This window comes from Bactrocera tryoni, chromosome 3 (assembly GCF_016617805.1).
Source record: "Bactrocera tryoni isolate S06 chromosome 3, CSIRO_BtryS06_freeze2, whole genome shotgun sequence".
In the NCBI taxonomy this organism is placed as follows: domain Eukaryota; kingdom Metazoa; phylum Arthropoda; class Insecta; order Diptera; family Tephritidae; genus Bactrocera; species Bactrocera tryoni.
Window position 1 is genome coordinate 50,930,570 of NC_052501.1, and position 11,697 is coordinate 50,942,266.

An 11,697-nucleotide genomic window follows, 5' to 3' on the forward strand; every position below is an offset into this window, starting at 1 on the left:
TCTATTTAGTTCTGCGGCTCGAACTATTTTCTCCAAAAGCAGGTTGAAAAAGTCGCACGATAGGGAATCGCCTTGTTTGAAACTTCGGCTCGGAGAGGTCCTTCCCGATCCTGACGGAGCTTTTGGTGTTACTCAACGTCAGTTTACACAGCCGTATTAGTTTTGCGGAGATACCAAATTCAGACATCGCGGCATAAAGGCAGCTCCTTTTCGTGCTGCCGAAAGCATCTTTGAAATCGACGAAGAGGTGGTGTGTGTCGATTCTCCTTTCACGGGTATTTTCCAAGATTTGGCGCATGGTGAATATCTGGTCAGCTGTTGATTTTGCAGATCCAGTCACACTGATAAGGTCCAATCAGTTTGTTGACGGTGGGCTTTAATCTTTCACACAATACGCTCGATAGAACCTTATATGCAATGTTGAGGAGGCTAATCCCACGGTAGTTGGCGCAGATTGTGGGGTCTCCTCTTTTTATGGATTGGGCATAGCACACTTAAATTCCAATCGTTGGGCATGCTTTCATCCGACCATATTTTACAAAGAAGCTGATGCATGCACCTTATCAGTTCTTCGCCGCCGTGTTTGAGTAGCTCGGCCGCGGCAATCCGTCGGCCCCTGCCGCTTTGTTGTTCTTCAGGCGGGCAATTGCTATTCGAACTTCTTCATGGTCGGGTAATGGAACGTCTGCTCCATCGTCATCGATTGGGAAATCGGGTTCTCCTTCTCCTGGTGTTGTGCGTTCACTGCCATTCAGCAGGCTGGAGAAGTGTTCCCTCCATAATTTAAGTATGCTTTGGGCATCAGTGACTAGATCACCTTTGGGGGTTCTACAGGAATACGCTCCGGTCTTGAAACCTTCCGTAAGCCGCCGCATTTTTTCGTAGAATTTTCGAGCATTACCCCTGTCGGCCAGCTTATCAAGCTCTTCGTACTCACGCATTTCAGTCTCTTTCTTCTTCTGTCTACAAATGCGTCTCGCTTCCCTCTTCAACTCTCGGTATCTATCCCATCCCGCACGTGTAGTGGTCGATCGTAACGTTGCGAGGTAGGCAGCCTGTTTTCTCTACGCTGCGACACGGCACTCCTCGTCGTACCAGCTGTTCTTTTGCACTTTCCGAAAACCAATGGTTTCGGTTGCAGCTGTACGTAAGGAGCTTGAAATGCCGTCCCACAGTTCCCTTATACCGAGTTGTTGACGAGTGCTCTCAGAGAGCAGGAGTGCAAGCCGAGTAGAAAATCGTTCGGCTGTCTGTTGTGATTGCAGCTTCTCGACGTTGAACCTTCCTTGTGTTTGTGGCGCGCGTTTTTTTCTTCACAGTGGGGGGTGCGAATCTTAGCTGCAACAAGATAGTGGTCCGAGTCGATGTTAGGACCTCGGAGCGCACGCACATCTAAAACACTGGAGACGTGTCTTCCGTCTATCACAACATGATCGATCTGGTTGGTAGTTTTTCGATCCGGAGACAGCCAGGTAGCTTGATGAATTTTTTTGTGCTGGAATCTAGTACTACAGATAACCATATTTCGGGCCCCGGCGAAGTCAATCAGCCTCAACCCATTTGGGAATGTTTCGTCGTGGAGGCTGAATTTACCGACCGTAGTGCCAAATATACCTTCTTTGCCCACCCTGGCGTTCAAAGTCGCCAAGCACGATTTTGACGCATCGTGGCGGGGGGCAGCTCTCATAAGCGCGCTCCAAGCGCTCATAGAAGAGCATCTTTGGTCACATCGTCCTTCTCTTCCGTCGGGGCGTGGGCGCAAATCAGCGATATGTTGAAGAACCTCGCTTTGATGCGGATTGTGGCTAGACGTTCATTCACCGCAGTGAATGATAGTACTCGGCGACGGAGTCTCTCTCCCACCACGAATCCTACACCAAACTTGCGCTCCTTTATATGGCCACTGTAGTAAATGTCACAAGGACCTACTCGTCTCTGTCCTTGTCCCGTCCATCGCATTTCTTGGACGGCGGTGATGTCAGCCTTTGTCTTTACGAGGACATCAACCAGCTGGGCAGCGGCACCTTCCCAATTAAGGGACCGGACATTCCAGGTGCATGCCCTCAATTCGTAGTTCTTATTTCGTTTGCCATGGTCGTCATCAAAAGGGGGGTCTCTCATCCGAGGCTGGTTGTAGCTCTTCACTGGGGGTGTTTTTTACGTGGCGGGTCCCAAACCCAGCGCACAACCCTTGTAGGGAATGTTTCTGCCTTCTCACTTTTAGCTCGCCTTCGAACGGATGTTCTTAGGCTACCCAGAGGATACTTGGTCAAAGACCGGAAGTAGTGAGCTGCTTGAGCCATGTGTAAAAGAATCGTTTCTGGCCACTCCCAAGTGAATGGCGATCAGAGAACTTTCCTCACTTGCGTGAACTTCTACACATGACTCCATCCTCCTCCATCTATTGCTATTGCCATTGCCAAATCTGTATGTGGGCATTTGTTATCATAAGATAATCATTTGCGCAAAGGCGTAGGGTAGCTCAGTATATACAGTAATAAACCTTTTCTTTGTTTACATACATATACTCACCTCTAGAAAATCTTAGGATGTTGTGTTAAACTTTTTTTGCTACTTTCATGGTAATCAGGGTGTTGTGTTAGCATTTAAACTACATATAAATTTTAAATTTTGATGACCGAGACTTTAAAAGATATTAAATAATGCAAGTGTTTACGTTATTTAAGTGATTATATTGAATTACTTTGCATATCTGTTCAATTTTATTGGAATATTAGTTGTTGTTTAATGTTAAATCAGTTGTTTTTTTTTTTGTGCAATTTTTAAACACGCTTCAAGTATTTCCAAATTTTTGCATGCAGTAGGATACAATCCTGGGTGGTAATTTGTCGTTTGACATATACAAATTGACAACTCGTTAGCCGTTATAGGAAAACATCAATTGGAAACTGAGTTTGAAATTAAAGATATGTCGAAGTTTTTAATAAGAATGCATATTAGTGTTAATAATAAAGTTTATATTAAAAATTGTAGAGCCTTTTTATTGCTGCGAAAATTCACAACCCGACGTTTTAAAATACTTTTTATAAGAATTAGAACATATTTTGCATTAAGAATTTTTAATAGGCAGGCAGCCAGCCCTCATTTTCGGCACATCAAATTTTTGAGCATTTCACATAGGTAACTACCTCCCCATTCTAAAAGTTAGCTTTTGTATTTTAATATATTTAATGGAGTTGTAGGATTTTGGATGCATCTATTGCGAGAGCTTAGAAATCTTTATTAATTATTAAATTATTTTGTGCAATATTTTTATTTAAATTTTTATGTAAATTATTAAATATGTTTGTTTTAAGTTGAAAAGGTGAAAATAGGCCTACCGGAGAACTGAACACCTAAAAAAAGTCTGTAACGCGCTTTATTGCAAACCTCTGGGGTTGTGTGGAAAATGCAAAACTTAAATATTCAAAAATAAATTATCAAAAGTAGTATACGGATGAGAATTAGAACGATGTATTAAAAATTCAGCTTCAAATGCCTAAATATCTTCTTTCCAATTAAAATGATAGGTAATAATATTTCAAAAACTTACGAATACAAACCGTTTTATGTTTTCTGTCTGTCAATTGAAAACAAATACATTCAGAAGAAAACTCACCACCGAGAAATCTAAGAACAGGGCTGCTTTTTATTAATAAGAACTCACTACATAAAGAATATCTGACTATCAGTAAATAATATTTTTATGGGCGAAATATATATCTCATTAATAAATAATTTCCTTTTATATTAAGCAACAATATTTATAGTTTTTGTTATTTAATAGAATAAATTTGCTAAGTATTTACGCCTCAATATATACAACACTGCGTTGCTACCTCTGAAAATCCAAGATGGCCGCTATTCACCCCTCAGAAAGCTACCACGAAAAGGTTATCTACTGTATATACCAGGCCTGTCCAACATACGGCCCCCGGGCCACCATCCGGCCCGCCATCTCTTATAGCCTTTGGGCATCCCAGTTGTATAGGCCTGAAACACGTGATGGATAAAGTAGTGCAGACAGTTAATTTTATACGCGCAAGAGGGCTTAACCACAGACAGTTCCAGGCTTTTATGGCTGATGTCGGTTCAGATCACGAAGACATTGTATACTTCAGTCGCGTTCGCTGGCGCAGCAGAGCAGCTATTAAAACGATTCTATTCCCTGCTGGACGACTTAAAGAGTTTTCTTGGCAACAAAGACCAAGAAATTACTTTCCTTACTGATGAGCAGTGGTTGGCTGATCTGGCTTTCCTGGTTGATATAACTAAATATCTTTCTGATCTTAACTTGAAACTGCAAGGGAAAGACCAACTATGGACACAGTTATACGAACACGTTCTAGCTTTCACAAAAAAGCTTTTGTTGTTGGAAAAGCAGCCTGAACAAAAGCAGTTGATTCATTGGGAGACCTTATCTACAAGAAAGCAAGATACCTTGGATTTTGACAAGTACGTGTTGATGTTACAAAGATTAAGGAACGAGTTTAACGACAGATACGCAGACTTCAAATCACAAACTCCCTGCATGAAAGTGTTTCAAAATCCATTTGATGTTGAAATTGAAGGCGCTGCGCTGAGTTTACAGCTGGAGTTAATAGAATTGCAAAGCAGCTCTCATCTAAAAACAGCATATAATAATTGTCTTCCACACTTAATTGAATTTTACAAAAAGTATATTACACCCAGTCAATACCCAAACCTTACTAAGCTGGCTATTCAACATATTTCTTTATTTGGTAGTACATATGTTTGCGAGCAGCTGTTTTCTCGCATGAAATTTAACAAATCATAAACCAGATCATCTTTATTAGATAGCCATCTTAAAGGCAGTTTGCGCATAGCCACTTCTAAAACTCCAGCTGACATAGATGCGCTGAAAAAACAGAAAAAATTTCAGAGATCTCATTAATTAGATTTTAAGAATAAGAATATCTTTACATGCTAAGGCCATAGTTACATTAATAATAATATATTTAGATTTACTATGTGATGTTGCTTTTTATAAATAAATAAATATACCAAAACTGAAGGTCATTTTATTTTTCTTTTGGCCCGCTACGGTTATGAAAATGCTAAACCTGGCCCTTCACAAAATTATGTTGGTAGTATATACTGTGTAGGGTAGGTAGGTTCGAGCTGATGTAGCGCATGCTTTGAGCTCTTCAAAAATTTATTTTATCATTTGTGAAGGTAGCATTTGGGTAGGTAGCTGATGTAGCGCATGTTTTGAGCCCTTGAATTGTTTAAATCTTTTATGTGGAAAATAAAAAAAGGATAAATATCCTTTTTTCACAAATGTATTTGTGGGAAAAATAAGAATTCATATTTTTGGACTACTATGTCATAATTGTGGCATACATTTTAAATACCTACCAATTAAAATAATAAATTTAAAATGAGCAATGATATTTTGATTTTTGCTAGTATAAGTTCATTAAATTTAAGATTTCGCTTATTCCCAACCCAATTTGCATAATTTTTCTGTAAATTAACAATATTAACCTAAATATTAATTTTTTGAAAAAATATTATTTTGAAAATGTACTTTATTTTTATAATATAACACAACCGTCTTAATACTCGCCCTTCTAATTTTCATATTACCGAAATGAAAATGCCGTCGGCATATGTGCAAATGGGATATGTTGCATCTTCGAAATTTTCATAGAAATGATAACTGCACTGTCAAACTGCTGAAGTGACAGCTTATAGCTTACTATGTATGGCATACGAATTAGTTTGCGATATATTGTAAGATATAAGCAATGTGGAGTCTCCACAGGCAATAGGCACGGCAATACAGTTCGCAAGACTGCTATTTTCGTACTCCTGATTTTATAGCCATGACAGACGACAGCGCTAATATACATTAGCGGGGTTAATTTACATTTACTTGCGCATTTGACCCATGTTAATGCAAATTTGTAATGCACAAGAATTTCGTGCATTTAGATGAATTTACCAAATTTAAGTAGGCAACACTGCTCAAAAATGGCCGATTTTTGCTATTTTTTGACAGATGTCGCTTGGAGTCTGCTGCCTCCTTTGCGTTCACAGCATCAGCATCAGCAGTTTTGTATTGCTAGTTAAATTATGTGCAAATACATATGTATATTAACAAAAACAAATTTGAATATTTTTAGATAGCAGAAAATAAATAATGCACAGTTTGCTATCCATTTTTAAAATATTCTTAACTTTTTTCGCATTACAATCAATTGTTGCTTTTAATTTCACTCTATTATCTTTGAACGTAGTTAATAATAAACAAATTTTTCGTTAAATTTACATTGATTTTCCAAAAATACCAAAATTTCTATTAATAATTTCTCTTCTTCATTTTTATTTCACTTTTTTTTAATAAATAAACAAATTTCACATTCAGCTGTCTAAATGCACAAGTCTTCCGTCTGTCACCATAAAATTTCAATGTGCATTAGCGTTGCTTAAGGCGCATTAATTTTGCTGGTCTGTCAGGGCTATTAAGTGTGGTGAAAACACGCTCATCCGAAACAGTACCCCTTCGAAAAATGAAATATCGTAAAATTGGCAACGCCGTAAACCTTCTTCCTGGCTAAACTTAACCCATTCCTTCCCACTGTCCTATTTATAGGACACCATAGCAAATATTTTGTTTTCAAACCTGACCATTTATTTTATTAATTTATGTAGAAATTTATATTCATGTACTATTTTCCTATTACGAGTATAATATTATTTTCTGGCTATTAAAAGTGTTAACATTATTTTAATATGAATTTTTAAAACTGGTCACTTTTGTAATTTAGGTCACTACATGATGAAGAGGAACAAACAGAGGCGTTGCCAAGGACTTCTTCTTCTTCTTCTCTTCTTAATTGGCGTAGACACCGCTTACGCGATTATAGCCGAGTTAACAACAGCGCGCCAGTCGTTTCTCCTTTTCGCTACGTGGCGCCAATTGGATATTCCAAGCGTAGCCAGGTCCTTCTCCACTTGGTCCTTCCAACGGAGTGGAGGTCTTCCTCTTCCTCTGCTTCCCCCGGCGGGTACAGCGTCGAATACTTTCAGAGATGGAGTGTTTCCGTCCATTCGGACAACATGACCTAGCCAGCGTAGCCCCTGTCTTTTAATTCGCTGAACTATGTCAATGGCGTCGTATATCTCGTACAGCTCATCGTTCCATCGAATGCGATATTCGCCTTGGCCAACGCGCAAAGGACCATAAATCTTTCGCAGAACTTTTCTCTCGAAAACTCGCAACGTCGACTCATCGGTTGTTGACATTGTCCAAGCCTCTACACCATATAGCAGGACGGGAATTATGAGCGACTTATAGAGTTTAGCTTTTGTTCGTCGAGAGAGGACTTTACTTTTCAATTGCCTACTCAGTCCGAAGTAGCACCTTTTTTTCAAAAGCAATTCTGCGTTGGATTTCCAGGCTGACATTATTAGTGGTGTTAATACTGGTTCCTAAATAGACGAAATTATCTACAACTTCAAAGTTATGACTGTCAACAGTGACGTGAGAGCCAAGTCGCGAGTGCGACGACTGTTTGTTTGATGACAGGAGATATTTCGTTTTGTCCTCGTTCACTACCAGACCCATTTTCTGTGCTTCCTTGTCCAGCCTAGAGAAAGCAGAACTAACGGCGCGGGTGTTGAGGCCGATGATATCAATATCGTCGGCATACGCCAGCAGCTGTACACTCTTATAGAAGATGGTACCTTCTCTGTTTAGTTCAGCAGCTCGAACTATTTTCTCCAGGAGCAGGTTGAGGAAGTCGCACGATAGGGAGTCGCCTTGTCTGAAACCTCATTTGGTATCGAACGGCTCGGAGAGATCCTTCCCGATCCTGACGGAGCTTTTGGTGTTGTTCAACGTCAGTATTACTTTTGCGGGGATACCAAATTCAGACATCGCGGCATAAAGGCAGCTCCTTTTCGTGCTGTCGAAAGCAGCTTTGAAATCGACGAAGAGGTGGTGTGTGTCGATTCTCTTTTCAGGGGTCTTTTCCAAGATTTGGCGCATGGTGAATATCTGGTCGGTTGTTGATTTTCCAGGTCGGAAGCCACACTGATAAGGTCCAATCAGTTTGTTGACGGTGGGCTTTAATCTTTCACACAATACGCTCGATAGAACCTTATATGCGATGTTGAGGAGGCTAATCCCACGGTAGTTGGCGCAGATTGTGGGGTCTCCTTTTTTATGGATTGGGCATAGCACACTTAAATTCCAATCGTTGGGAATGCTCTCGTCCGACCATATTTTACAAAGAAGCTGATGCATGCTCCCTATTAGTTCTTCGCCGACGTGTTTGAATAGCTCGGCCGGTAGTCCGTCGGCCCCTGCCGCTTTGTTGTTCTGCAGGCGGGCAATGGCTATTCGAACTTCTTCTTGGTGGGGTAATGGAACGTCTGCTCCATCGTCATCGATTGGGGAATCGGGTTCTCCTTCTCCTGGTGTTGTGCGTTCACTGCCATTCAGCAGGCTGGAGAAGTGTTCCCTATATAATTTAACTATGCTCTGGGCATCAGTGACTAGATCACCTTTGGGGGTTCTACAAGAGTATGCTCCGGTCTTGAAACCTTCTGTAAGCCGCCGCATTTTTTCGTAGAATTTTCGAGCATTACCCCTGTCAGCCAGCTTATCAAGCTCTATGTACTCACGCATTTCGGCCTCTTTCTTCTTCTGTCTGCAAATGCGTCTCGCTTCCCTCTTCAACTCTCGGTATCTATCCCATCCCGCACGTGTAGTGGTCGATCGTAACGTTGCGAGGTAGGCAACCTGTTTTCTCTCCGCTGCGACACGGCACTCCTCGTCGTACCAGCTGTTCTTTTGCACTTTCCGAAAACCAATGGTTTCGGTTGCAGCTGTACGTAAGGAATTTGAAATGCCGTCCCACAGTTCCCTTATATCGAGTTATTGACTAGTGCTCTCAGAGAGCAGGAGTGCAACCCGAGTAGAAAATCGTTCGGCAGTCTGTTGTGATTGCAGCTTTTCGACGTCGAACCTTCCTTGTGTTTGTTGGCGTGCGTTTTTTGCTGCACAGAGGCGAGTGCGAATCTTAGCTGCAACAAGATAGTGGTCCGAGTCGATGTTAGGACCTCGGAGCGCACGCACATCTAAAACACTTAAGACGTGTCTTCCATCTATCACAACATGATCGATCTGGTTGGTAGTTTTTCGATCCGGAGACAGCCAGGTAGCTTGATGAATCTTCTTATGCTGGAATCTAGTACTACAGATAACCATATTTCGGGCCCCGGCGAAGTCGATCAGCCTCAACCCATTTGGGGATGTTTCCTCGTGGAGGCTGAATTTACCGACCATAGTGCCAAAGGTACCTTCTTTGCCCACCTTGGCGTTAAAGTCGCCAAGCACGATTTTGACATCGTGGCGGGGGCAGCTCTCATAAGCGCGCTCCTAGTGCTCATAGAAGGCATCTTTGGTCACATCGTCCTTCTCTTCCGTCGAGGCGTGGGCGCAAATCAGCGATATGTTGAAGAACCTCGCTTTGATGCGGATTGTGGCTAGGCGTTCATTCACCGGAGTGAATGATAGTACTCGGCGACGGAGTCTCTCTCCCACCACGAATCCAACACCAAACTTGCGCTCCTTTATATGGCCACTGTAGTAAATGTCACAAGGACCTACTCGTCTCTGTCCTTGTCCCGTCCATCGCATTTCTTGGACGGCGGTGATGTCAACCTTTATTTTTGCGAGGACATCAACCAGCTGGGCAGCGGCACCTTCCCAATTAAGGGTCCGGACATTCCAGGTGCATGCCCTCAAATCGTAGTCCTTATTCCGTTTGCCATGGTCGTCATCAAAAGGGGGGTCTCTCATCCGAGGCTGTGTTTTATTTTTCATTGGTATTGTTTTTTACGTGGCGGGTCCCAAGCCCAGCGCACAACCCTATGTAGGGAATGTTTCGCCTTCTCACATTAGCTCGCCTTCGAACGGATGTTCTTAGGCTACCCTGAGGATACTTGGTCAAAGACCGGAAGTAGTGAGCTGCTTGGGCCATGTGTAAAAGAATCGTTTCTGGCCACTCCAAAGTGAATGGCGATCAGAGAACTTTTCTCACTTGCGTGAACTTCTACACATGACTCCATCCTCCATCGCATTAGGAAGGGGCAATTTTTTTGGAAAAGTTGGCGTGGCCTCGCCCCCTACTAAGTTTTTTGTACATATCTCCGAAACTACTATAGCTATGTCAACCAAACTCTATTGAGTGGTTTCCTTCAGGCATTTCCATATACGGTTCAAAAATGGAAGAAATCGGATAATAACCACGCCCACCTCCAATACAAAGGTTGTGTTGAAAATCACTAAAAGTGCGTTAACCGACTAACAAAAAACGTCAGAAACACTAAATTTTACGGAAGAAATGGCAGAAGGAAGCTGCACCCAGGCTTTTTTTAAAAATTGAAAATGGGCGTGGCGTCGCCATCTTATGGACCAAAAACCATATCTCAGGAACTATTTCTCCGATTTTAATGAAATTCGGTATATATTATTTTCTTAACCCCCTGATGACATGAACGAAATATGGGTGAAATCGGTTCACAACCACGCCTTCTTTTAATGTGACGCTATTTTGAATTCCATCTGATGCCTTCTCTGTATAATATATACATTAGGAACCAATGATGATAGCGGAATAAAATTTTACGCAAATACGGTATTTGAAAAAGAAGTATGTAAATGACGGATGATGAAATCTCGATTATCACTTTATCATGCGAGAGTATAAAATGTGCGGTGACACCCGAACTTAGCCCTTCCTTACTTGTTTGAATAGGTAAATATCGAAGACGATCGAAAACACGTGCAAGCAGCTGTCAACAATTAAATGAACATTCAAAATGGCCGAGCTTTTCGGCATAAGTGAGAGACATGAGTACCAACATAACGCCACAAAAAATTCGAAATTCGAATATACGTAACCCGCGAAAATTCAAAATTCGCGATACTTTTTGAACACACCTCGTATGTTGACAACACTTCAAATGCCCTTACCAAGTAGGTACTGTTATTTTTGTCTGGTATTATACTACTATGATCAAATTGAAAATTGAATTTTGTCATGTTTTCATTTCCTTGAAAGTAAACCCCTCCCGTTGCAATACACTTATGCCAATGAATTTTCCAGTCATCATAGCACTTGAAATTTATCAGAGCCTTCTTCGATTCAGCTTTTATATCCTCAATTGAGTCAAAACGGTGTCATCGGAGTGATCATGTGAATTTGTTGAATAGCCAGAAGTTACACGAAGGTAAATCAGGACAATGCGATGGTCATGTGACTCAGTACTCTGTATTTATTCATAAAGTCCAGACACACTTTACGAAGTTCTGGATCTTTTAATGTTCTTCTCTCCAGGGCCTGAAACCCCTTTTTGCTCTGTTGTGAATTTGATGCTTTTTGTTTCTTAAAGTAATTCTTCTAAATCACAAAATTTTTGAACCACCGAATTTATTGACGTTAAGTCATCTTAAGATTGGCTTAATGTGCTAGTTGCAGAAGGAGGAGGACTTAGATTGCTGCAGATGTACTGGACACAACCCACCCTAAAAGGGTTTTCTGTAGGTTGACTAGGGTCACTTTTTATTTGTCCAACCGCTAACAGATCAAAAAAGGTCTCTGCACCCAATAAGATATCAACCTTTTCTGATTTGTGGAATTCTGGATCCGCCAATTCAAT